Genomic DNA, 23,388 nt, shown 5'->3' on the forward strand with positions numbered 1-23,388 from the left:
TAGTGTGTACTGTATTTTGCACCTTGGTCTGGAAGAATATTGTTTTATTTGGTGCTATACATGTACACTTCCCAGGGCCCTACCACTGACTCTACAAGTTCTGCCTCGCCAAAAATACAACACCTCACATTTACTTGAATTTAGCTTCATCTTCCATTCCTTGGTGACTGGTTCAGCTGATTAATATCGCATTGTAGTTTTAGAAAACTTTCTTCACTGTCCACTCTCCCACCAAGTTTAGTGACATCCATATTCTTGCTAATTATGCCATCTATGTTCTCACCCAAATCGTTAATATAAATGACAAACAGCAGCGATATCTGTGACACACTGCTGGTCACAAAGTTCAAAGTACATTTATTATCAAAGTATTTATAAATTATACAACCTTGAGATTCGTTTTCTTGCGTGCAGCCACGAAACAAAGAAACACAATAGGATCCATGAAAAAAAAACACTCAACCAAGACCACCAGACATCCTATTTTCAAAAAAAGAACAAATTACGTAAACAGTAAAAAAGTAAAGAAATAAGGTATAGGACATGACAGCCATAGTGCCCTCGAAAGTGAGTCCACAGTCACGGAGTCAGTTTAGTGCTGAGGGGAGTGTCGATGACTGCAGGCCACAGCCAAAGAGTCAGTTGAGCACAGGTGCAAGTAAATTCTCACAGACTAATGAGTTGAACACTATTTGCCCTTCTAGCCTCTGGTCTGAAAACAATCCTCCGCCATGGCCCTTTGTCCTCTACCATCAAGTTGATTTTGCATCCGTTAGGCTAGTTTGCTCTGGATGTCATATGATCTAACTTTCTGGACTGAACTAACATGCAGTATTTGGGCACAACGAGCTCAGGTAGGGAGCACTGTAGATGCTGCAGCCAGGTTGTGGGCTAGGCAGATGTCACATTAAAACAAAATGTCAAAAGTGAAAAGTTCAGTAATCAAAAGGGCGGCACGGTTGCTTTACAGCACCAGCAATCACTAATCAGTGTTCGATTCCCGCTGCTGCCTTTAAGGAGTTTGTACATTCTCCCCATGACCATGTGGGTTTTCTCTGGGTACCCTGGTCTCCTCCACTTGCCAAAGATGTAGGGGCTAGAGTTAGTGAGTTTTAGCCATGCTATGTTGGCACCAGAAGTGTGGCTACATTTGTAGGCTGCTCCAGCACAATGCTCAGACTGCATTGGTCATTGATGCATTTCACTGTATGTTTTGATGATTGGACGTACATGTGACAAAGAAAGCTAATCTTTACTAACATCATTACAGGTGAAGCAACCTTTATTTTCATGATCTGGTCATCAGTCAGACTGTAATTATAATATAGCAGGCATTCAACATTCAAAGTAAATTTATTATCAAAGTACGTATTTGTCACCATCTACACCCTGTGATTCATTTTTTTGTGGGCATTCACAGTAAATGCAAGGAAACAAAAATAACAAAAAGCAATAAATAAGCAATAAATATCGAGAGCATGAAAAGAAGAGTCCATGAAAGTGAGTCTATAGGTTGTGGGAACATTTTGTTGTTGGGATGAGTGAAGTTATCCCCTCTGGTTCAGGAGCCTGATACTAGGAGGAAATAACTCTTTCTGAACCTGGTGGTGTGGGACCTGAGGGTCCTGTACCTCATTCCTGATGGCAGCAGTGAGAAGACAGCATGGCCTTGATGTCCTGCATTCTGCTTCCAGAAGGGTGTTGGTCTGTTGAAGATTTATTGAAAAGTGAGAAATGACCTTGAAGCTCTGGATGTCAGAATTTATTCTCCAATGGAGGGAAATAGCTCAAACCAATATATATGGCTTCTAAATGCTCACAAGGTTTTGCTTAACTTGGATTGCAGCCCCTGAAGAAGAGAATCTCAGTTCACCTCCACTCAGCCTTATAATAAGCAGAAATATTTCACTGGCCACTCTTCCCCAAGCAAACCCCCCATGCTTATCCAAGAAATATTGCACCGACCCCCCCCCCCTTCCCCTGGCAAACCCCCTATGCTTATCCAAGAAATATTGCACCGACCCCCCGTTCCCCTAGCAAACCCCCCCATGTTTATCCAAGAAGGGTAGTAAGAGTTGGGATAAAAGGTATTAGTTGTGAGCTTGCAAGAGAGAGCACTCCAGAAATACTTGGCCAAGGGTAGAATTCATAATATTATCAACCTCTGGATAGAAAAGCTATTACTTTGCCACTGAGATCAAAGAAATTCCACATCCTGAAAAGTAAGTCATAGTTGAACATTTTAAGCTTAATACCACTTTATTACTTTCCACAATCCTGAAGTCAAGGCCAATTGTGGTCACTGGGGATAGTTTTGAGATTTTTGAGCCTTAGGTGGGTGTAAGGCCTCAGAGTCTTTCATGTTCTGCCATAAAAGTAATCCACTTTCTGCAGAGAATGTTACCTTTTCCTCGAGAATTCAACAGCTAGCTGTCGTCTTCAAAACCCCCTCTTCCACTGTTCAATTTGACCCTTTCTTTTTTTTGTGTGTGTGTGCTTGCGTGCGTGTGCAATGTTGGCGGGACAATGTCTTTTTCATGCCTTTACAAGGCGCGGAGCGAGAGAGAGAGACTGTGTGGTGTGCCACTCCTCACGCAGACATTTCGCAGTATTTTTCCCTGTATTTTACGAGGTCGAATTGCGACCTCAACACTCATCCCAGCACGGATGGAAAGCGTGCTCGGGAGCAGATCCGACTGGGTTCGAACCCGAGAACCTCTGTTTCAGAGTCCGGCGCTGATGTCATTGCGGCACCAGCCAGCCCTAATTTGACCCTTTCTTATTCCACACTAATTTTATCAATTACAGTCCCCTGGAGAAATATCATAAAATGAGTATGATCTTTCTGGAATAGTGTAAAATAGTAAATTTGGGACTAATGATTGATCACAAATTTCTGCCTTAATTTTCTTTTCGGTGCAGTTTACAGAAAAGGTTACTATTCAGCAACCCTGATCACTTCCAATCTTGTTGCTTACTTTGTGTTAAAAGATCCCGGCGATCTCATGGATGAAGATTATCTTGGAGTTGAATTTACTGCTCAAAAGCTGCACTCCAGGGGTGAGACCTCAGGATACACTGCCCAAGCCCAACTCTTTGGATATACCACGGGCGTAGGTGCACTGCAGCTCAATGAGCTTCCCGCCTCTCAGAGTGTATTTGAGTAATAGAGGAATGGAGTAAATGAGGCATACATCATGGGAGCAACACTGGAGTTCAACTTCCTGCCTTCCAATGAGACCCAACGTCATGACTATTTATTTCACACAGAATAGGCCCTTTCAGCCTTTTGAGGCACACCACCCAGTAATCACACTTTCATCTGAGCCTAATTACAGAACAATTTACAATGACCAATTAACCTCTGTGTTCGGACTGTGGAGGAAACCGGGGCACCCAGAGGAAACTCAAAACACGAGGAAATCCGCAGATGCTGGAAATTCAAGCAACACACATCAAAGTTGCTGGTGAGCACAGCAGGCCAGGCAGCATCTCTAGGAAGAGGTACAGTCGATGTTTCGGGCCGTGACCCTTCGTCATGGGGGGAGAGTGGACAAACTCCTTACTGTAAAGCATTGTGCTAACCACTGCACTACCATGCTGCCCCAAAGTTCTACTTTGGCACTCTGTGGAATTGCGTGCCAGTCAAGTGATTTTATGATCCACAGGGGAAAATGATTTTAAACTTTAATGGACCGATACCATTAAGCACGAGGTCTGTTGACCTCAGGTTTGGAACCACTGATTTCAAGGGAGTTTTGATCACAGAGTTGGCTAATGCTAATTCCCCATTCTCCAATGACTAAAGGTCTAAAATCAGAATTCCATATCATGAACTCACCTGAAATCATTTCACTTGAGATGCTGCACCATGTGTTAGTGATTCCCTTTAACCATCAGGATACAGAACCATAACTGCCAGTGACCACACACCCAACCCCTGTCTGCCCCACTGTGTATTTCTGCAGGTTTAAGTCTGAATAGTGAAAGTCTTGATGTGATCATTCTCAGCAGGAAGGAGCAAAGCGTCAACAGAACAGCCTCCGGGTATTCATACAATTAAACAGAATGGCCAAGACCTTTTTGCCTGACTGAATAACGTCACCATACACATTCTACTCAAGCTTTCTAGCTCTCTTCACCTAATGTCAGTAGATCCATCCATGTCCTTAATTGATCTTCACTTTCAGAATCAGAATTAGGTTTAATATCACCGGCACATGTCATGAAATTTATTGTTATGTGGCAGCAGTACATTTCAACACATAAGAATAAAAACACACACAAAATGCTGGAGGAACTCAGTATGCCAGGCAGCATCTATGGAAATCAATAAACAGTCCACGTTTTGAGTTCCTTCGACAGGAACTTTGATCTGTGCTGACCTAATGAAAGGTCTCGGCTCGATTCATTGACTGTTCATTCATTTCCATAGATTCTGCCTGGCATGCTGAGTTCCTCCAGCATTTTGTGTGTGTTCCCCTGGATTTCCAGCTTCTGCAGGCTTTCTCATGTTTATGATTCTACTACTACACTGTGAACTCTCTTCCAGGGATGCCTACCCTGAAGAACTTTAAATTTCCCCAGTCCTGATAAAGTTTTTCAGCTCAAAACGTCAACTGTTTACTCTTTTCCATGGATGCTGCCTGTCCTGCTGAGTTCCTCCAGCATTTTGTGTGTGTTGCACTAGATTTGTAAATTGGCTCATTACTATTACATATAGCTCAGTACAGTGAAAACCTTGCCTTGCATTCAGATCAACTAATTATCACTGTACCTTGAGGTAGTAGAGTGCAGAATAAAGATTTACATCACCGAGAATGTGTGGTGCAGGTTGACAGGGAGGTGCAAGGTCATAATAAGGTACTGGAATTGGAAATCGCTATTATTTTATTCTTGTCACATGTATGGAGAAACATTGAAAACTTGTCTTGCATACTGTTCAGACAGATCATGTCATTACACAGTGCATTGAAGTAGAATAAAAGGTAAAACGGTAGCAATGCAGAATAAAGTGAAACAGCTACAGAGAAAGGGCAGCACAAGATCATAATGAGATAGACCATGAAGTCCATCATATTGTACTAAGGAACTGTTCGATAGTCTTATAACAGCAGGACAGAAACTGTCTTTAGCCTGGTGGTGTGTGCGTATCTATTGTCTGATGAGGTTGGAGGTGGGATTGAAGAGAGAATATAAGGCCACTGGACCATGAGACATAGGAGCAGAATTAAGCCATTTGGTTCATCAAGCGGGCTCCTCCATTTTATTGAGATACAGCACGGAACAGACTCTTCAGCCCCTCAAGTCACGTCCCCCAGCAATTCCCAATTTCATGTTATCCTAATCATGGGACTACTTATAATGACCAATTAACCTACTAACCATCTTTGGACTGTGGGAGGAAACCAGAGCACCCAGAGGAAACCCATGCAGTCACAGGGAGAACTTACAAATTCTTTACAGGCAGTAGCAGGACTTGAACAGGGTTGCCTGTACTATAAAGCTCTTTAGCCTAATCATGGGACTATTTATAATGACCAATTAACCTACTAACCGTCTTTGGACTGTGGGAGAAAACCAGGGCACCCAGAGGAAACCCCCTGTGGTCACAGGGAGAACTTATAAACCCTTTACAGACAGTAGCAGGACTTGAACCGGGTCGCCTGTACTATAAAGCTTTATGCTAACCATTACGCTACCATGCCACCCCCTCCCATTCCAACATGACTAATTAATTATCCCTCTCAACCCCATTCTCCTGCCTTCTCCCCGTAACCTTTGATGCCCTACTAATCAAAAGCCTACCAACCTCCACTTTAATCAGATTATGTTCTTAAGTGTTGATGAGGACTTAATTGAACATGCTTCTTGGATTTAAAAAAAATCTCTTATTTTTAAAAAATGATGCAGGATTTAACCTTTCAGCAACTTTTGACTTAAATAAGTTGTGGGACCATCAACTAGATATTCTACTAAGGGGCAAAGTTTGGGTGGAGTGGCAGGGGAAGGGGAAAAGTCCTTCTGAGCACCACAATTAAATCATCAGACGGCATTCACTGGGGAGGATTCAATTCAGGTAGCACTGAAGAAATAAATTGCTCATTGTGGCATGCGATTAGTTGATGCTATTCTAATCAGGACTTTTATCAGTTATGTCAAACTCAAGGAAAAAAAGTGAATTGTTAATGGCAAAAATTATAACAGCTCCATTTTGTTGTAATGTCACGAAGGCACTGAATCCTAATCCTTTCAGAGCCCACATACAATATAGGGAAGAAATTTGGCCGTGCATGTGTTTCTTCTCAAGAGAACCAAAACATCTTCAAGAAACGACAGCTCAGAAAGTCAGCATCCATCATTAAGGACTCCCATCACCCAGGCCATGCCTTGTTCTTATTGCTACCACCAGGAAAGAGATACAGAAGCCTGCAGGCACACAATTCAGTGATTCAGGAACAGCTTCTTCCCCTCTGCCATCCAATTTCTGAACGGACATTGAATTTGTGAACATTACCTCACTTCTTAATTTCTATTCTTGCACTTTTTTAATTTAATTGTTTAATATATATATATACTTACTGTAATTCACAGCCTTTTTCTATTATTATTGTACAGATGCCACAAAGTTAACAAATTTCACAAGATATGCCGATGATATTAAACCAGATTCTGATCTCGTCATGGTTTGGGTGCTTGCGTGCCTCAGTGACCTGGAGAACTAAGCTGGCTGGAGATTGGGCTTTAAATATCTGGACAGGTGGGGGCTTTGAAAATGTTGGCTACTTTACTAAGGCAGTGTGAAGCTTATGCAGAGTCTATGGTGGGGATGCTGGTTTCTGTGACCTGCAGTTTCTTGTGGTCTTGGTCAGAACAGTTGTCATAAGCTGTGATGCATCCAGATGGGATGCTTTCTAGGGTAGATCGATAAAAATTGTGCTGGTTTGGTTTTGCATGCTATCACTCTGGCACACATCAAAAGACAAAACTTGCTACTGGAGGAAGTTAGTCTAATTAATGCAACGATGTAAAAAAGGAATACAAGCAGCTTTGGACATCATCTGGTGTCAAATCCAGTCAAAAAACTTGATAAGGAAGTCAAAAATAGGGATAGTCCTGCTGAAGGGTCTCAGCCCGAAAGGTCGACTGTACTCTTTTCCATAGATGCTGCCTGGTCTGCTGAGTTCCTCCAGCATTTTGTGTGTGTTGCTCAAAAAAGGGAAGACTCTTGTAACCAAGAGGCTCCAGAATGTCCTTGGCAGTAATTGTGCACTCCTTTGCAAATTTGCTGTTTAAATTGTGTTAATGAGTTAAGCTGCTGACTCATTCCTTCAGTATGTGTCTAAACAAAGATATCCCTGCAAGCAATAGCTGACTCATGAACAAGCCAAGTGATTTTAGCATCAAATAATACAAATGTTACTGTTGGTACAGGAAGCTGTGATTGCACATCATACCAAAGGGTACTAGGCAACATAGCTATGGACACGTTTGCAGACAGGACTCCAGTCAATCAATATTTACACCCAGTGGCCACTTTTTTAGATACCTCCTGTACCTAATAAAATGGCCACTCAGTGTATGTTCTTGATCTTTTGCTGCTGTAGCCCAACTGCTTCAAGAATTGATGTGTTGTGCATTCAAAGATGCTCTCCTGCATAGCGCTGTTGTAACGTGTAGTTATTTGAGTTTTGGTCATCTTCCTATCAGCTTGAACCAGCCTGACATTCTCTTCCGACCTCTCTCATTAACAAGGTGTCTTTGCCTACAGAACTGCTGCTCACTGGATGATTTTTGTTTGTCGCACCATTCTCTATAAACTCTAGAGACTGTTGTGCATGAAAATCCCAGGAGGTCAGCAGTTTCTGAGATACTGAAACAGCGCCATCGGGCACCAACAATGGTCAGTCACTTAGATCATATTTCTTCCCCATTGTGGTGTTTGGTCCGACAACAAATTTACCTCTTGACCCATGTCTGCATGTTTTTATGTATTGAGTTGCTGCCACATGATTTGCTGATTAGATATTTGCATTAATAAGCAGGTGTACAGGTGTACCTAATAAAGTGGGCACTAAGTGTAGCTTATCTCTACATTTATTCTTCTCTTTTGTACTTGGAGAATACTTAGGAGATTTTAAGGTCAAGTTTTCCACTGATTTGATTTGAACTAAATTTGCATTATTTTGCCCTCAGGACATGTGTTTTATTCCAAATGGCAAAATACTTGGGAACGGATTTAATATTTAACTAAAGGTTGGACTGCAAAGCAGGACTAATACTAGCTCAGATGAGGCAGCAGTATGTGGCAAGCCACCATTAAATTAATAACATTATAACTTGCATAATGTACACTGTTCAAAGGCAGGGTGGAGATATGTCTCCACCAAAGGAGGTGTAAGGTGCTTCTTCCCTCTGCTGGCCTGCAGATCACTCTTGGGCAAGCTGTAGCACCCGATCAAGGTAATGTGTAGCCATGGGAGCAGGTGGTGGATAATTGTATGAGCCCCTGGTGGATATCACATGTCCTGGTTATGTGACCACTGACACCAGGCAGGTTACCATGCTGGTACACTCAATGAACACCCATTATAAAGGGGCCTGGAAGGATCAACGGGCCACCACATGACTGCATTGTACTTAGGTGATGTTGCTTTGAACAGCTGCTTTTCCAGATGCTTCAATAGCTAGCGAGCCTTTCAGCCACAGGTCATTCTCTTTGCCAAGCCACCATTAGACCATAGTGTTGGCGCGTGGCCAAGAGGTTAAGGTGCTCGTCTAGTGATTTGAAGGTCGCTAGTTCAAGCCTTGGCTGAGGCAGCGTGTGTGTCCTTGAGCAAGGCACTTAACCACACATTGCTCTGCGACGACACCGGTGCCAAGCTGTATGGGTCCTAATGCCCTTCCCTTGGACAACATCGGTGGCATGGAGAGGGGAGACTTGCTGCATGGGCAACTGCCGGTCTTCCATACAACCTTGCCCAGGCCTGCGCCCTGGAAACTTTTCAAGGCGCAAATCCATGGTCTCATGAGACCAACGGATACCTATACTAGACCATAAGGCATAAGGAGCAGAATTAGAACATTCAGCACATTGCCAATCCATCTTTCCATCATGACTGATTTATTATCCCTTTCAACCCCATTCTCAAGTCTTCTCTCCATAATTGTAACCTTTGACACCCTGATTAATCAAGAACATGTCATCCTCTGCTTTAAATACACCCATTGACTTGGCCTCCAGAGCTGTCTGTGGTAATGAATTCCACAGGTTCACCACCTACTGGATAAAGAAATTCCTCCTCATCTCTGTTGTAAATAGATGACCCTCTATTTTGAGGCCGTGCCCTCTGGTCCTAGACTCACCCACTACAGGAAGCATCCACTCTATCTAGGATCTCAGCCCGAAACATCGATTGTACTGTCTTCTTTTTTGCCATAGATGCTGCCTGGCCTGCTGAGTTCCTCCAGCATTTTATGTGTGTTGCTTGGATTTCCAGCATCCGCAGATTTTGTTTGTCTTCCAATATTTGAGAGGTTTCAGTGAGATAACCACCCACACCCCCACCCCCACCACCATCCTTCTAAACTCCAGCAAGTACAGGTCCAGAGCCATAAAATATTCATCATTACATTAACCCTTTTGTTCCCAGAATCATTCTCGTAAACCTCCTCCTTGCGACTCTTCAGGAGCTGAGTCCACAGTAGCTTTGTCAAGTCAGGCAGACGCATTTGATCCAAGTCTTGGTTGTAAAATCAGGAAAAATAAGCAAAGTCGGAGCAACTACTTGGTGCTGCCCTCTGGTGTTCGCTCAGTGGAAGAACAAGCTGGACCAGGACAACTTCCCATAAGTCTGCTGCCATGTCACTTGGGCTCTATGTCTTTTTGTGATTGCAAGTTTTTCCGAATTCACAACCGTATGTGTTATTCATGCTGTGTGCTGTTGGTAATATGTTTTAGACCTTGGCCTCAGAGAAACGTTTTGTTTGGCTATATTCATCTATGGTGTATGTATGCATGTATTTATTTATTTAGCGATACTGCATGGAGTAGGCCCTTCCAGGCCTTCAAGTCGCACTGCCCCAACAACCCCCCACAAACCCAATTAACCCAAATCTAATTTATAAAACCAAATAACCTTCCCAGTAGGCCTTTGGACTGTGGGGGAAGTGAGAACACCAGAGCACCCAGGGAAAACCTAGGCATTCCATGGGGAGAACGTACAGAGACCCCTTACAGAACAACGTTGGAATAGAACTCCGAACTCTGGAAATGCCCGAAGATGAAATAGCGTCGCACTAACGGTAGTGTAGTAACGGGGGGGACAGTAGCATAGTGGTGAGCACAACGCTTTACAGTACCAGTGACCCGGGTTCAAATCCCACCACTCTCTGTGAGGAGTTTGTACGTTCACCCTGTGACCGCGTGGGTTTCCTCTGGGTGCTCCGGTTTCCTCTCACAGTCCAAAGACATACCGGTTGGTGGGTTAATTGGTCATCGTAAGTTGTCCTGTTATTAGATTAGACTTCGAGGTGAGGGGTCCCGGGGTTGAATCTGGTCGGTTCTTTACACACTTTCCATCTGTTCTGGGTTATGCATCAAGCTAGCAACTTGGTCTCTTTAAGAACACAGTTAAATGCTAAAGAAATTGCAAGTTTGCCACCCGATGCTACCATACCAGTTGAATGATAATTAAACCTGACACTTCAACTTCAACTTGATAATGCTTAATTCTGTGAAGAAGAATTTTTGGTAAGTTTTTTACAGTGCTTGGGTAACTACATACATACTTATTGACAATAATTATTATTACATCCAAATGAAATTAATCTAACACACACCTCATGCTTCACAGTCTTTAAGAAGTGGCTGATTTAGAAGCTTGGCTTTTTATTGGTTTCTTTTCATTAACAATGGCTTCAATTGCCATTAATAATATTTTGTTACCTTGTAAAAGCTTTAAATCAGTGAGACATTTATCTCTGGATCCTGTCGTAGAAACGACTGAGGCTACCTGGTCAGTGACCGTGGATTAAACCAAATGGAAAGGATTGGACGACAGTCCCAATAAATTGGATGGAGCTGCTCAAGATATTAATTAGAAATCTTAATTACAATGGAAGAACTTTGCAAGGCTGCCAGAACGGCGTATGGGAAAGTCCCGATTAGATTCTTGTTACAAAGAGTCAGTGTAGGCACAAGGGGTGAATGGGCTTCCTATGTTCCTGATTCATGGCGACAGGCAAAAGGCAAATTGCACAGGGCTTCCATGGTGATACAAATCCATCAGTGACCCCTATCTTCCCGCTCCACAAACCACCCTGGATTTAGAGATACAAGAAATTCTGCCTGTGCTCTGAAACAATACACACAAAATACTGACGGAATTCAGCAGGTCTGGCAGTATTATCGAGGGAACTAATACTGTCAATGCCTTGGACTGATAACTTTCATCGGGGTCTCCTTCCCTTAAGCTAACATCCACTGGCCTCTCCTACCAGATTCTTCCTTCTTCAGCCCTTTTTCTCTTCCACCTGTCATCTCCCAGCTTCTCACATCAACCCACTTCCTCACCTGTTATGTTTGTAACTTCAAAACATTAAACTCATTCAAATGAAGACGGGAATCTGAAAATATGGGTGTAGTTCGAGTTTAAGCACGTATCACATGGCAGTGCGATGACATATACAATTAATATATTTTTACATATAACCCATAATTAATTAAACAAACAACAATGCTTAATCAAGCTATATATAAGCTGACTCAAATATAACTGAAATATTAAATGCACAACACCACTCACCCACCTGTCCCCTCACTTAACACCTGCCAGACGGTACTCCACCCCTACCCCACCTTCTTATTCTGGCTCCTGCCTCCTTCCTCGCCAGTCCTAACGAAGAGTTTCAGCCCAAAACATTGACTGTTACTTTCTCTCCATGAAGTTTGTGGCCTAAGGTAGAAGGAGATGAGTTATACGGCTCTTGTTACATGCACATGCAGGTCAACTCTTTGAGTGATTATGCAGAAAGCTTGAAGTTAATAACTCAATCAGTTAATAACTCAATCAAGAGGAAATCTGCAGATGCTGGAATTTCAAGCAACACACATAAAAATGCTGGTGAACGCAGCAGGCCAGGCAACATCTATAGGAAGAGGTACAGTCGATGTTTCTGGCCGAGACCCTTCATCAGGACTCACTGAAAAAAGAGATAGTAAAGGATTTGAAAGTGATCTCTTACTCTCTCTTCTTTCAATTAGTCCTGACGAAGGGTCTCGGCCCGAAACGTCGACTGTACCTCATCCTATAGGTGCTACCTGGCCTGCTGCATTCACCAGCATTTTTTATGTGTGTTGCTGTATAACACATCCCCTTCTACTGTAGGCCATGAACTTATCAATTACCCCTGCTGTGGACACTTTCTGGAGGTCCAAGATCCATATGCTTCACGACCGCGGGATTAAGTGTGTAAATGTAGGAGGGGACTATGTTGAAAAATAAATGTGCTAGGTTTTCTAAAATTGACTCTTTCTACCTTAGGCCACGAACTTATCAATCACCCCTCGTATATATCTGGCAGGAGCAAAGGATGTTGGAGATAATGAGGGTGGAGCTTCACGGGGGGAGGGGTGTGGGACAGGTGGCAGAGAAGGAGTGCCAGGGGCAGGGGTTAGTGTGGCTGCAGACACACCCAGCCCTGAGACACCAGTCAAGGTCATTTGATTATAAAAACAATTGGTTTATTGACCATTACAGAATGTCTCTCTGGTGCTTCCCGCTCCCTCCCCCTTTTCCCAAACATGATTCCTCTCTCCCTGCCCCTTCCCACTCTCAGTCCACCACAGAGACCCATATCAGAATCAGGTTTATCATCACTCACATAATCATGAAATTTGTTTTTTTGTGTGGCAGCAGTACAGTGCAATACATAAAATTACCACAGTACTGTGCAAAAGTCGTAGGCACACTAGCTAGATATGTATGTGCCTAAGACTTTTACAAAGTACTGTAAAATCATGTGGGCATAGATAAGATCAATAGTCACAGTCTTTCTCCCGGGGTTTTTGAGTCTGAAAGTGTCAATTTAAGAGAACTTAAGAGGCTGTTTTTTCTCACAGCGTGCAGTGGAGTGCTGTGTATTTAGAATAAGCAATCACAGTGAGTGGTAGAGGCACGAACACTTACAACATTTAAAAGGCATTTGGACAGGTGCATGGATCATAAAGATTTAGAGGGCTGTGGGGCAAATGCAGACAAATGATACAGTGCCACCTTGATTAGCATGTACAATTTAAGCTGAATGGCCCGTATTACTCAGTGATTCATAATGCATGCAAATACTGAAAATATTAGTAAACATTAGAAAATACGACTTGTCTATTTTGAAACCGCAAACACGAGGAATTCTGCCCCCTTTACCTGGGACCTGCCCTCATCTCATTGCTACCTTCAAGAGGAGGTTCAGGGAGCCTCAACATTTCAGGAACAGTTTCTTCCCCTCTGCAATCAGATTTCTAAATAGACGATGCGAATTATACTATAAATATATATTATTATTAATTTTATTTCAGAGATACAGTGTGAAACAGGCCCTTCCAGCCCAACAAGCTGCACTACCCACCTACTTAACCCTAGTCTAATCACAGAGCATTTTACAATGACCAGCTAACCTACTAACTGGTATGTTCGGAGGAATGTGGGAGGAAACTGGAGCACCCGGAGGAAACTCACAGCACGTGGGAAGAACATACAAACTTTCTTACAGACGACACCCGGAGATGAACTCCGATGTCTCAAATTGAAATAGCGTCATACTAACCGTGACACCAGCATGACAAGCCATTACTTTGTTTCTGTATTAATTTCCAGGTATTAGGTAAATTGTTAAATTTGTAGATTCCTTTGATGAGTAACTATACCTTTCTGTTTCATCCTAATAAATACTTGACACAAGATTAACTCTTAATTTGCATGAGCGTAAACATCACAGATCACGGCCAATTTATTTTCCCTCTCAACTCTGTTTTCCTGCCTTCGTCACGTAACCTCTGATGCCCTTACTAATTAGGAACTTATCAATCTTCGCTTTAAATATACCCAGTGATTAGCCTCCACAGTCACCGGTGGCAGGGATCCACCACCATCTAACTAAAGAAATTACTTTTTTCATTTTTTTATTTGTATAAATGTTTTAGATACAGCACGGAACAAGTGCGCTGGCGGAACAGGCCACACCAGCCAGCAACGTTCCTGTCTTGATGCTTACATTAAACCATAAATTGCATCATGCACAATATTTCAGGTCAAGACCACAATCAGGATTTTGACCAATAGAACAGAACAGCAACATATGTTTAAGTCAGGATGGCCTACAACTTTGGGGTGAAATTTAGCGTTCGTGGTGTGTTAGCCTTCTCCTTCTGCCCCCCCTTCTTCAGCTGGTAGAGGTAACAGACCTGGGAAATACTGTGGAAGAAATCTTAACAATGTGTTGATGGTGAACACAGTGCACCAGTAATGGAATGCATGAGATGACAGGGGAGTGACAGCTTGCAATGATGGATTAAATTCAAGTGGATTTCCTTATCCCAGATGTTCTTGGGCACAGGCAGTCCCCATGTTCTTTAAGAAATATGTCCCTGTGAAGCTGATTACTGCATAAACAAGAAGCTCCTCATACTATATCATTCTGCATGCATTTGCACAGTAGTGTAGCAGTTAGTATGATGCTTTACAGCACCAGCTGTAAGATTGGGGTTCGATTCCCACCTCCATCTGTAAGGACCTCGTACATTCTCCCCTGAACTCATGGGTGCCCCAGCTTTCTCCCACATCTCACATTCCACAGACATACAGTTAGGATTACGAAGTTGTGGGCCTGCTAAATTGGCACGGGAAGCATGGCAATACTTATCAGCTGCTCGGTATAATCATCACTGATTTCATTTGACACAAACAATACATTTCACAGTATAAACATGAGAAATTCTGCAGATGCTGGAAATCCAGAGCAACACACACACACAAATGCTGAAGTCAGCAGGTCAGGCAGCACCTATGGAAATAAATAAATACCAGCTTTTTGGGCCGAGACCCTTCGTCAGGACTGGAAAGGAGGGGGGAGGATGCCAGAACATGAAGGGGGGAAGGGAAGGAGGATAGCTGGAAGGTGATAGGTGAAGCCATGAGTGGGAAAGGTAAAGGGCTGGAGGAAGGAATCCGACAAGAGTGTAGGGTGGAACTTAAAGAGAAAGGGTAGGAGGAGGGGACCTAAAGGGGAGTGATAGCAGGTGAAAAGAGGCAAGATGCCAGAGTGGGGAATTGAAGAAGACGGGAAAGGGAGGGAATTTTTATTTAACCGGAAGGAGAAATCGATACACATGCCATCAGATTGGAGGGTACCCAGATGGAATATAAGGTGTTGCTCCTCCATCCTGAGGGCGTCTTCACCTTGACACAGGAGGAGGCCATTGACCGACAGGTCGGAACAGGAATGGGACACTCTATATTTGGATGTACATTCAACAAATAAAGCTTATCTTAAAAAGCTTCCATTTCATTGAATAATCATCCACATATAACCCATAATTAAAATAATGGAATGTATACAGTATCTAGTTATTAACAAGCAATCTGAAACATTTCAAACAATATAAGCATATTATAAATGTACGACAGAAATTTGTGTGAAATCTGATTTTCAATTGGAAACCCTGGCAGCCTCTTTATTGCTGACCAGGCAAGTGATGAACATCTTGTCACAGTTTTGACTCAGCAGTTGACAGAAAGGATTCAGGGAGTGAAAAGGCGAGACAGGAGCTGCTGAGCCAAGAGTACTGCATACAGTTCTGATCGCTCCATCACAGGAAGGATGGCGAGGTAATGGAGAGGGTGCAGAAGGACTTTACCAGGATGCTGCCTGGATTAGAGGTCATGTGCTGTAACGAGAGGTTGGACAAACTTGCGATGTTTTCTCTGGAGCGGCAGAGGATCTGATAGAGGTTTATAAGATCATGAGAAGCATAGATAAGAGTTACAGACAGTATCTTCATCCAGGTTTGAAATGTCTAAAACCAGAGGGCATGCATTTAAGGTGAGTGGATGTAATTTCAAAGGAGATGTTAGGGGCAAGTTTTTTTTATGCAGAGTGATGGGTGCATGGAATGCGCTGCCTTGGGTGGTGCCAGAGGCAGATACATTAGGGACTTCTAAGGGATGTTTAGGTAGGCACATGAATATGAGGATATGGAGGGATTGGACATTGTTTAGGGAGAAGAAATTAATTTGGTTGGCAATTTGATTACTAATTTAATTGGTTAGGCTCAACACTGTAGGCCGAAGGGCCTGTTCCTGCGCTGTACTGTTCTATAAATTCAGGGTTCAGTCCTGTTTTTGCAGCCGGGGTGTTTATATGGTTTTACTTACATTAGTTCTGATCTCCATGACTACTTTGTATGCTCACTGTATGTATTCTCTGTCTTTAATTCCACAACACGTACTCTCAGCCATAAAAGATCATATTTAATGCAGAGGACACCAAGCGTTTTTCCTATTTAAATTATGATTGTGAAATTTATAAATAACCTCGGCTTATTTATAACAAATGTTTCCACTTTGTTACTTGCCTTGAGCAAAACCAGCTGTTTGTTAGAATTTGAACAAGTGTGGTCAAGCATCTTTTGTTGTTCGTGTCCTTGGCATCCCGTGAAGTGAGGATGTAACTAATATCCCCTGATGTGTTGGCATGCGGCACTGTGCAAAAGACTTAAGCAAATATATATAGCTGGGACTTTTGCACGGTACTGTAGCGTATTAGTCAATGTGGAGCGGTCTATTATATCTATGATAAGTAGCCCTGTCAAGGCTGTTTATCAGCATTCTTCACATAGTAAAGCACTCTGCTTTTGAAGCATAAAACCATACTGTCTGAGTAGCCTACAACCTGATGGGATGAATATCAATTTCTCCTTCCAGTTAAAAAAATTCCCTTCCCCGCCGCTAATCTGCTATTCCCCACTCTGGCCTCTTGCCTCTTCTCACCTGCCTGTCAACTCCCCTTCTGTCCACTCCGCCTTCCCCTTCTCCTAAGGTCCACTGCAGACTTTCTTGTTTTATGAAACTTCTATTCTTTAGAGCAGAAATGGCATACTCTTGGAAGACTAATACATTTTGCTCTGCATTTGTAGCCTATGAGAGTGTAGTATGTGGCCAAACATTTCACGTGTGAACTACTCCAAGAGGAAACATTGGGCAAAAAAGTTGTTTTGATGGCATAATTAATGTAAAGAGAGGCGTGCACTTTTTGCAGTTCCTCTGTTTATTGTTAAAAATAATGTTTATTTTTTAAGTGAAAACAAATCCTCATAAAAGCTTAGGCTTCCTTCAGGCATTCTGGTTTCCTCCCACAGTCCAAAGACATACGGGTTAGTAGGTTTTCTGATCATTGTAAATTGTTCCATGATTAGGCTAAGGTTGAATCAGGGGTTGCAGGGTGGGGCAGTTCAACGGGCCGCGAGGGCCTATTCCAAGCTGTATCTTCAGTAAAATAAAATTGCTTTTGATCAAAGACATTGACCATTGCCTTCATTGGATCCCATAGATGCAGCCTGACCCTCTTGAGTTCCTCCAGCGGACTCTTTGTTGCCTCAGATTCCAACATCTGCCACCCCTTGTGTCTCTGTTTATCTGTTCTTCTATTGGACCTCAGTTTCATGCCAGCCTCAGACAATGGAAGAACATGAATCAGTTAATTTGAATGACACCAATTAATTGTACTTAATTTCTAAAATTTCTAAAATTGAGGTGTACAAAATTATGAGTGGTGTAGACAGGATAAATGCAAACAAGCTTTTTTCCGCAGAGGTTGGGTGGGACAACAACTGGAGGTCAATGGTAAAATGTCTAAGGGGAACATGAGTGGGAACTTCTTCACTCAGAAGGTGGTGTAAGTCTGGAGTGAGCGGCCGGTGCAAGTGGTGGCTGTGATTTTGATTTCGACGATAAAGAGAAGTTTGCATAGCATACCACTTTAGAGCTCGGGGTGTCAGAATTCACAGTTTAATTCAGACACCATCTGTAAGTAGTTTGTATGTCCTTCCCATGAAACACATTGGTTTCCTCCAGGTGCTCTGGTTTCCTCCCACATTGCAAAGATATAAGTTAGAAGGTTAGTATTGATTTCTGTAGGCTGCAATGTTCCCTGAAGAAAGGTAAGGTGTTGCTCCTCAAATCAGCATTGGGTCAAATAATGGTACAAGGTCAGAGTTGGAGAGGGAACTTCAAGTTGAAGTTCAAGTTTATTGTCATCTGACTGTATATGCATATACACACACACACACAACCATACGGATCTATGCTCTTCTGGGCCACAGTGCACCCACAAAACATGTATCATACACAGCTCACAAAACAAAATATAACTGCAAATATGTTAATAAAATATAATTCAAAGTGCATGTAGTGCGCAGCACAAATAAACAGAAAACAGCTCACTGTCCGAGTGATGAGACCTTGGAGGTGGCAGGGTATTCATTAGGCCGATGGAAGAAGCTGTTACCCAGTCTGGCTGTCCTAGTCTGGAGGCTCTTGTACCTCCTTCTTGACAGTAAACGGTCAAAGAGATTGTGGGTTGGATGATAGGGTGCTTTGGGCCCTTCATATACAACTCTCCTGGTAAATGTCACAAATAGTGGAGATGGAGAATTAAAGTGGAGACAACCAGAAATTCTGGATCACTGTTGCAGATTGAGTGCCGACACTCTGCATAGTGATGGCCCAAACAGTGTTTGGTTTCTCTGTGGTAACTATTTTATTTAGAGACACAGCATAGAATAGACCCTTCTGGCACAACGAGCTGAACCACCCAACAACCCACGTTTTTAAACTAGCCTAATCAGAGGTTGGGTGGCAGAGTGGAGATATGTCTCTATCAAAGGTGGTGTAAGATGCTCCTTCCTTCTGCTGGCCTGCAGACTGAGGCTACGTCCACACTAGACCGGATAATTTTGAAAACGCCGGTTTCGAGTAAAAACAGCAGGCGTCCACACTAGGCATTTTTCAAAATATCTCTGTCCACACTAAAACGGATATTTGGGCAAATCTATTCCTACTGGGCATGCGCAGACACATCTACAGGAAAAAACAAGCGAAGAGGAAACAGTATAATATTTACGTTTCCGCAGCGGCATTGTGCTATTTCCATTGAACAAAAACTAGAGTACCAACAACAACAGCGAAAGAAAGTTTTCAACAATGTCTTCAAGGAATACAAAGAAAACCTCTGCTGGAAAAATTAGACCGGACTTCTTTGTTTAGACAGACAATGAAGTCAAGTTGTTTCTGCGAGTTACAAACGACTACAAAGTCAGCACAGCAGTGGAGAACGTGGAGATGTTTAATTCCAAACAAGCTATTAACGTAGACAATAAAGTAAACAACACACACATGAAGCCGTCCTCTACCCAAGATCAACAAGAGAGTGGAATCTTCTGCTGCCAGACCTGCGCAGTATTTCTGACATTAATATTTCTAAAGATAGACTCAATCAAATCAATTTAGGGGATCTAGTCAAAAAAGCTCACTTTACAATTTAACTCTCACGCCGTTCATACCGACTGCTCGTTATAACGCTTCATTTTCAAAATTATCCGGCGTAGTGTGGACGTAGCCTGAGACCGCAGCCCCCCCCAAATCAGGGTCACGTGAAACATTGGGAGCAGCTGGTGGATGGTCGTATGAGCAGATGGTATATATCACAAGTCCTGGTTATGCGACCACTGATGCCAGGCAGACCAGTCTCTGAAAAGTACTGATAATGGCTAGGATCATCCGTCTTGTAAAGACACTGCCTAGAAGAGGGCAACGGCAAACCACTTCCGTAAAAAAAATTGCCAAGGACAATCAAGGTCATGGAAAGCCCATGATCACCCATATCATATGACAGGGCACCTAAAGAATGAACTAATAGACCAGTTAGCCTGACCTCAGTGGTTGGGAAAATTTTAGAGTCAACGGTTAAGGATGAAGTTTTGGAGTACTTGGTGACACAGGACAAAATAGGACAAAGTCAGCATTGTTTCCTTAAGGGAAAATCTTGCCTGATAAACCTGTTGGAATTCTTTGAGGCGATTACAAGTAGGATAGATAAAGGAGATGCAATGGATTTTGTATATTTGGACTTTCAGAAGACCTTTGACAAGGTGCCACACATGCAGCTGCTTACCAGCTTAAGAACTCATGGTATTACAGGAAATTACTAACATGGTTAGAGCATTGACAGAATGATAGGAGGCAGCAAGTGGGAATAAAATTATCCTTGTCTAGTTGGCTGCCAGTGAATAGTGGTGTTCCACAGAGGTTGGTGTTGGGACCACTTCTTTTTATGCTGTGTATAAATGATTTAGATGATGGAACAGATGGCTTTGGTGCCAGGTTTTCAAATGATATGAAGATTGGTGGAGGGGCAGGTAGTGTTGAGGAAAGAGAAAGGCTGCAGAAGGACGTTGACAGATGAGCAGAATGGGCAAGAAAGTGGCAAATGAAATATTATATTGGAAAATGCACATTATGTTTATCTTACCTGTAATTAGTGTCAGCTTTTTTGTTAATTTTTCCAAGTAGCCAATGTTATTTATCCTCAACCCTGAGAAAAGTTTTCTTGACTGAGTTTAGAGACTCCTTACGTAACATTTGAAGTTTAAACCGTGCAAAACTCAAAACATGCACTTTGGTAGTAGAAATAAATGTGTTTTCTAAATGTGTAGAAAATCCAAAAATCTGAAATGCAAAAGGATTTGGGAGTCCTTGTGCAGAACATCCTAAAGGTTAACTTGCAGGTTAAGTCGATGGAGAGGAAGGCAAATGCAATGTTAGTATTCATTTCAAGCGGGTTTGAATATAAGAGCATGGAAGTGATGTTGATGCTTTATCACCTCACCTTGAGTATTGTGAACAGTTTTGGGCTCCTCGCCTGAGAAAAGACGTGCTGGCATTGGAGACGGTCCAGAGGTGATTGACAAGAATGATTCCAGGAATGACAGGTTTATCAAACAAGGAATGTTTGATGGCTTTAGGTCTGTAATCACTAGAATTTAGAAGGATAAAGGGGGATCTCATTGAAACCTTTTGAATGTTGAAAGGCCTAGACAGAGTAGGTGTGGAAAGGATGTTTCCCACAGTGGGGGAGTTTCAGACAAGAGGGCACAGCCTCAGGATAGAGGGACGTCCATTTAAAACAGAGATGCAGAGAAATTTCTTTAGCCAGCGGGTGCTGAATTTGTGGAATTTATTACCACAGGCAGCTGTGGAGGCCAGGTTGTTGGGTATATTTAAGGCAGAGCTTGATAGGTTCTTGATTGAACATGGCATCAAAGGTTACGGGGAGAAGGCCGGAGAATAGGACACAACATCGAAGGTTATGGGGAGTGGGGCTGAGGCGGGAAAAAAAGGATCAGCTATGATAGAATGGCAGGCTAGACTCAATGGCCAAATGGCCTAATTCTGTTCCTAGGTCTTATGGTCTTAATATGTAATCACAGGACAATTAACAGTGTCCTATTAACCGATTAACCAGAACATCTTTGGAATGTGGGACGAAACTGGAGCACTCATTGGAAACCCACGTGTTCATGGGAAGAAACTTCTATCTCCAAATGGATGACATCAGAAGTGAACTCTGAACTCGGACCCCTGAACTGTAATAGCGTCACCACTTACTGCTGCACTTCCATGTCACCCCTGAAAAAAGCCACATTCTTGGTCTATTGTTGCACATCACCCATTCTGCTTCATGGGACAGATACAGGAGTGAGGAACTGAGCTATGAGGTGGCATGGTAGCATTTATAGTACGGACGATTCGGTTTCAACTCCCACCGCTGCGTGTAAGGAATATTTACGCTTTCCTTTTTACCGTGTGGGTTTCCTCCGAGTGGCCCAGTTTCCTCCCACAGCCAAAAACATACTGGATGGCAGGTTGATTGGTCATTTTAAGTTGTCCCGTGATTAGGCTAGGATTAAATCAGGGGATTGTTGTGTGGTGCGGTTCAAAGGGCCAGAACTGCCTATTCTGTGCGGTATCTCAATAAATAAATAAATTGTGATGATAAATAAATATCATCCATGAGGATGAAAAATGTGTCACTTTGAGAACAGCAGTAGAGAGTCCAACCAATTCAGTTTTCTAAATGGTGGATTTGCTTTTGAGTTTTGCGCGTTCTTAAATTCAAATGCTAAATAAAGAGTCTCTAAATTCAGCCAAGAAAACTCTTCTCAGGGTCAAGGATAAGTAACATTGGCTAAATGGAAAAATGAACAAAAAAGCTGACACTAATTACAAACAAGCTAAGCATAATGTACAACATGATCTGTATGCTGCCACTTGAACTCCAGAGAACCTAATTGGATTAGCCACGAGTCGTAGGAAACCACTGGGTAGAAATCAACTTTGTTGCTTAGAGGGTGCCAAAGTGGAGAGCAATGGTTCACACATTTAGCTCAATTGTTGATAATCACAATGAATTTGCAGAAAGTAAGTTCAAAGTTCAAAGTAAATTTATTACCAGAGTACATACAGTACTGTGCAAAGGTCGTAGGCACATATGTATAGCTAGGGTATTTAAGACTTTTGCATGGTACTGCATTTGTCAATGTGGGGCAGAGAGCAAGTTTGTAAATCTGGCAGGAGCAAAGGATGTTGGGAATGACGAAGGTGGAGTGCCACGGGAGGGGTGTGGGACAGGTGGCAGAGAGGAGTACCGGGGAGAGGGGGGAGCAAGGCAGCACAGATGCCGACACACCCAGCCCTGAGACACCAGGCGAGGTAATTTGATTTGAAACAATTGGTTTATTGAGCATGATAGAATGTCTATCTGGTGCTTCCCGCTCCCTCCCTCGCCCTTTTCCCAACCATGATTTCCCCCTCCCTGACCCCTTCCCACTCTCAATTCACAATAGAGATCCATATCAGAATCAGGTTTATCATCATTCACATATGTCATATAATTTTTTTGTGTCAGCAGTACAGTGCAATGCATAAAGTTACTACAGTGCTGTGCAAAGGTCTTTGGCACCCTAGCAATATACTGTATACGTGCCTAAGACTTTTGCACAGTACTCTATATGTCACCATATACAACCTTGAGATTCTTTTTCTCGCAGGCATGTACAGTAAATACAAAGAAAACAATAGAATCAATGAAAACCTGCACACACGGACTGACAACCAATGTGTAAAAGGCAACAAATTTTGCAAATACAAAAAATAAAAATATATATATATAATATGAAATAAATATCCAGAACATGAGAACTTGAAATATCCAGAACTTGAAAGTGAGTCCATACTGTGTGGAATCATTTCAGTGTCAGGATGAGTGAAGTATCAC

At 42.6% G+C, this 23,388-nt stretch overlaps 1 protein-coding gene across 7 annotated transcripts in view; it reads left to right on the plus strand.

Moving 5' to 3' along the window:
* LOC140206159 (leucine-rich repeat transmembrane protein FLRT2) overlaps positions 1-23,388 on the plus strand; it is a 113,268-nt gene that overhangs the window by 35,690 nt on the left and 54,190 nt on the right. The window lies entirely within an intron of this gene.

Source organism: Mobula birostris, chromosome 1 (assembly GCF_030028105.1).
Source record: "Mobula birostris isolate sMobBir1 chromosome 1, sMobBir1.hap1, whole genome shotgun sequence".
In the NCBI taxonomy this organism is placed as follows: domain Eukaryota; kingdom Metazoa; phylum Chordata; class Chondrichthyes; order Myliobatiformes; family Myliobatidae; genus Mobula; species Mobula birostris.